The 5,379-nt window shown below is 33.4% G+C and overlaps 1 long non-coding RNA gene across 2 annotated transcripts; it reads right to left on the bottom strand.

The window, feature by feature from the left end:
* Nucleotides 1-441: 441 nt before the first annotated feature.
* On the bottom strand, nt 442-4,069 carry LOC134278396 (uncharacterized). Of its 2 annotated transcripts, XR_009994436.1 has the most exons (4): nt 3,757-4,069; nt 2,823-2,985; nt 1,614-2,313; nt 442-1,384 (listed from the first exon to the last, which is right to left on the bottom strand). It is a non-coding gene; the product is annotated as an uncharacterized LOC134278396 (long non-coding RNA). The 2 variants fall into 2 exon arrangements; XR_009994437.1 differs by lacking the exon at nt 442-1,384 and having other exon boundaries at nt 1,586-2,313; nt 3,757-4,068.
* Nucleotides 4,070-5,379: the final 1,310 nt, after the last annotated feature.

The following is a 5,379-nucleotide window of genomic DNA, read 5'->3' as shown; positions in this document are numbered from 1 at the left end:
GTGCCGTACATAAAAATGTGTGCCCGAGTAATGACGCTTGGTACAGCTTGCATGATAACGTATAATAAATTAATAGTGTGTACTATAAAGTAATTTACACGAAGTACACATGGACCAATCAAAAGGCACATGGCAGCAACTTCCTTTTTCTGGTACACTGTCTACTTAAAGTCGTTTCCTAATGACTTCCGGAGCGCAAATATGGAGACAGAAGGAAGGTTTCAATGCTTGACCAATCCTTCCACTTTCAATTACAGGTCATTTTATCTGTCGTGAAGACCTTTTGCTACTACGTTATATTACTTTACATTCTATATATAGAAAATATACACCAATTTAGAATCGCGCTAAATGTACCTTACAGATATCCTTGGCCTAAGATTTGAAAGCGAATACATTTATCAAATTAAACAATATAAAATACGTTCTCAAAACGAAATACTGATTAGTGTATCGCACTTAGTTTTTTCTCAGCAATAAAACAAGGTGACGGCTATATCCGTTGTGCCCTTTTCAAACCTGTTAGCACGACACGTGCAACAATATAATTCACTGATGGCGTCCATTACAAAGCTACCAACAGGCCCCCTTCGGTGTCTAAAACCATCGAATCTAGCCCCATTCAGCAAAATTCTCCCTTGATTGTGCCTGAAAAAGTTTAATTTTCTGTTGTCACTTTAATTATCCTTTTACACAATGCCCTCACGAGATGAGCACATAAATACACGGTGACCCCGACTGGGGTCATGTGCCCCGACTAGCAGGAGCACCGAACAGGCAGTCAGTTATCGCTTTGAATGTCAGACTACCTCTTTTTGACAAAGACCATTCTTGATATCAGCCCACCCCTGAATCAAAAGATATAAAAATCACAGTCTATCTGACATTTTGCTTCACACCAATTAAGCGATGTCTGCAGATGCACGTGTTTGTCTCGATGGTAGATCAACCCTCCAACCATGGTACATATTTATATTAATTGTTACCAAAAAACTATTTCTTAGGAATCATCCTTTTGTTTAATTTTATTATCGCGGTAGTTTACTAAATAGTCTTGGCGTACGTAGTTAAATGGTATACCTTTTCAGATCATTAATAAAATATTTACTTGTCTGATTAACACGAATTCAATTTAGATCGAGGGATATCATAGTTACTATCGTTCAATAGTTTGATTGGGGTAGCTAAAATCACGGGCACCTGACAAACTTTCAACCCACTCTGTGGTTTTAGATTACCTGAACAAAGAATTAGTATTCCAACACACAGGTAGGAGTGTATTGGTCAAATATGACAAGCCGAAAGACAGGGCAAAACATCTGTCGCAAAGAATGACAAGAATTTGCGCGGGATTCTTCGTACTTGTGAGAACAAAATCTACTTTCTGAAAATGAGAATTTGCTTTGTATATGATAGAGACTTGGAAATTAGATGCTCTATCTTAACTATAAATGAAATGTAAAATTATAATCTGTCCGTTATCACAGCTGTTACTTAGAAAAAAAATGTTCCATTATCCCCCTCACACCTTACCTACTTCTAGGACAATCGCTTCAAAATCGGTCCAATACGTTTTTTTTAAATGAAATAGTCAAAGAAACCCATCGACCTACTTGTCTGGCAATAAAATGGGGCGATGACCCTCCCAATCAAATCCAGTCTCCCATGGTGAGAGGAGGTTACGAGGGGAATTCCCGATTCGGTTCACTGATATATGAATGCGTAGCTTTGTTCTCGTTTCTGTCTGAGGAGTTTCCGATTTTTTGCGGTCAGTGACTTTTTTTACTCTACATGTCCGTGAAGGATGGTGACATGGGCTTCTCACTAAAAATATCACAAATATCTTTTATTTTAAAGATACGCGTTTCAGTATGCGTGCATAATTCATAGTCCAAACAAAAGACCTAAATCTAGGTTTTCGATTTTTTCCCCAACCATTAATTTTAGCTATTTTTTGTTTGGTTTCAATGACCGGTTTGCATGTCGTTGACCTAAGAAATGACCACCGTCAATCAAATGATTTGTCTGCACTGAAACATCAAGCTTTCATACACAAGACGTGCTTGATCATAAAGCTATAATTAATCCTCTGCTTCGTTTGGTGGTCCATAAACTACCTACATCAAGCTATACGGATCGATCGACATGTGTCCCGATTGACTTAAAATGTTGTGTATAGATATAAATATATTCAAAACAAAGAAGCTATAAAAAGATTACTTACCAGCTTACCTAATCGTTTAATAAAAACTGCGTAGTTTTTTTTCTTACGAAAGGTTATTTTTGGCAAGATTTCCCTTCTTTTACATCATCCTTATATTTAGGAAAGAGATTTTTTTTTCAATAAATCTTAAAATACCCATTAACTTGAATATCATATCAATAACAAAAACATAATATCTGGATTACCATTAACAAATTAAAGAAATATTTGTTTTAGCTAGCGCTCCTCATTTATTTTATATTAACACGATTAAAAATCTACGTCATTTTTATTACATGGTTCAATGAATCATCGTCAATGAGTACACACTTTACCTTTAAATAAAGAATATTGAACGTGTATTAATGTGAGTATATCTCTAAAAATGATTAATTTTACACGATTGCTATTTTTCAAAATGATAACCAGAGTTACAAATGTATTAAAAATAATTTTTAAAATAATTTTAATCCCTACAGTGGAGAAAAAATAATAATAATACTTTAATCAAACGGTTTTGATATTCTTTCTTATTTTTTAATTTGATAATAGTTTTACATTCAAGGAATTCCATAGGTATTGTCTGATAAGACGCCTTATTAATATAATCGACCCTTACCTTTCTAACTGGAGTCCCGTCTGCTTCACTCCTCACGTGGCCTTTTCGTCGTCTGCTGGTTTCATCGATCCCGGATATGCTCCAGTGATGACTAGGCATGCGTCGCACTCAGTCACCTTTCATTCAAAAAAAATCTTCCAATGAAGTCTTTAGTTCCTGTGCACTTTAAAGAGCAAAACAACTCATTTCAATGAAAGAAATTATTTTTTTCAGATTAGTTTTAATGATAAATTAAAATCAGCTCTCAGGATCGCGAGAACGATTATACTATTTGTTATGAAATGTCTCTATCAGTATGTATATAAGTACGAAGTGTCTCGATCAGTATATATAAAGTACGCACACCCACCAATGTAATAAAAAACAAAACGTTACCCCGCGCTCAAATTCTTTTTCAATCGCATATATAGTTTACATAGAAAGTATTAGGTAATAAGTGATTGTACAATAACATTGGAACGTGAGGAGGATGACTTTGTGACTCGTATCAAACTGACAAAGACCTCTTGATGTAATGCGTTATTTATTTAATCATTTTACGTTCTTTCAAAAACGAGGACGTGCCACTTCTTTCACGTGGAAAAAAAGAGACAACAGCGTACGGCATTTGGTCATTAAATCAAAGTATGTCATTTTTAATTTGCGTATTTTCAAACTGATCTACTGATTGTAATGCGTATGTTTTATTTAAACCGTATTTCTGAGCAACGGAAAATCTTTACTGAATTTTTTCGTTTTTATTTCTTTGATGTTAGCTTCTGTCTTCTATTATAATTCAATAGTTGAATCTTCCTTTAGCCTTTGCATAGTTTCCTTGTTATGAACTGTGAATTTCCTTGTTTGTGAAGTATGATAAAACAATTATTCATTTCTGTAATTAAAAAAGAAAATTTTATGAGGATAAGAATTTATTTCCCTTTTACTTAATAATTACCTTGAAAAATATAAAATTCCTCTTCTCTCGCAGAAAAAAATTCTTTCATCCTAAAGTCCAACTGTGTAAGATATAATTTGTACGTCCCCAAATTCATAAAATCAAGCACAATGCAAGTATGCGTTAATTTTTACTTTCTTCTTCCTAATGAACACGCAAATATAACAGAATTTGAAAAACGGATGCAACTCATGCCTCTTCCGTTCAAAGTAGAAGCTTGCGTCACACATGACGTATTTTACTTGATAAGAGCTAGTCTTTCCAGGACCAAGCTCATGTTCGCTTTAGTTAAGGATGTCCCTCATATATCCGTTCCAGGTTGTCAAAATGTTCAACCCCAACAAACATTGGAGGTCACATTGAGTTAGAAAAAACTCACACGTAAAATTTCATTCATCTTTTTTGTTCTCCCTAAGAACAATTAATACCGGAAGCACGAGCACATGAGAAGATCTCCGAAAATCTGGGTGCCTTGTACGTTTATTTTGTCAACTGGATAAACCATTGACAATTAAATTGGTTGCTATTGTACTTCAAGTATTGTTTTAGTTAGTAGAGAGCGTAGAAGTGTCACAATGCATAAATTAGATAAATAAATACGAGATATATAGTGTTTACACAGTAAATATATTCTTTTAACAACACATACAGTGTAATCTACAGTGAACAAACTAAATAAAATACCTAACTTATTTTTACACTTTGATCTTTTTTATCCTTGAAAAATATCCTCAGATACAATTTTCGAGTTTGGCGTTTGCCAGAAAACCCCAAGAAGATGCGAATGCTATACAGATAAAATAATGGTAAATTACAGAATGCTAAAAGCGCAGTTAATAATTAATGCAAATGTCGATCTGACACCTACAAGGGATTTGCCATTTTTACCCCCATCCCGTGCACCACTGCACTCTCCCTTTCAACAAGAATCAATTCAGCAAATTAAACCAATGGTTCAAATACCTTCCATGAGTCTGGATTGCTACAGCGTTAGCTAGCTAAATAGTATCTACCTGTATAAAAGGAAAGCTTGTATTCCGAGACACACTCATATAGAAAAATAGGTTTCTTTTATGTTTCATTAGTGAATTGATTTATGCCAAACATTTTGTAAAATCTCAAAATGAAATTGAAAATAAATTGATGTGTATTAGTCTCTTTCAATTACATGTTTATTGAAATATAAATTACTAATAAATAATAATTATGAAATTTACAACAAAAATATTGTGTCCATGGAAATTTTAAATAAATAATGCTCATTTTGAACGAAGTAAAATACAGATGTTATTTTTACTGTTTACTATACATAGTGTCATTTATGTCTTTAGCTGGTAACAATGTCATTTTTTTAAAACTAAAAATGAAAACAGGGGAAGGTTCCAATATAACATAGTAATTCATTTTATTGAATAAGGGACAACAGAGTGGATAACGAAGTTAAGAAAAAATAGACAAAATCTACCAAGTTGTTTGTTTCGCCTTTTTCATAAAATAAGATAATGTATAATAATATACATGTAAATAGTATTGTAATGATTCGCACGATAATAATTTAGACATTAAAATAAACTTTTAGAAGGAGAATAGAAAACATTTCTCTTTCATTTCACAGCCTTGTAC

This window comes from Saccostrea cucullata, unplaced genomic scaffold (assembly GCF_032062105.1).
Source record: "Saccostrea cucullata isolate Sc308-1 unplaced genomic scaffold, CSIRO_AGI_Scuc_v1 ctg1260, whole genome shotgun sequence".
Classification (NCBI taxonomy): Eukaryota; Metazoa; Mollusca; class Bivalvia; order Ostreida; family Ostreidae; genus Saccostrea; species Saccostrea cuccullata.
The sequence above is the reverse complement of the archived record's forward strand: the minus strand, read 5'-3'. Positions and strand labels throughout refer to the sequence as shown.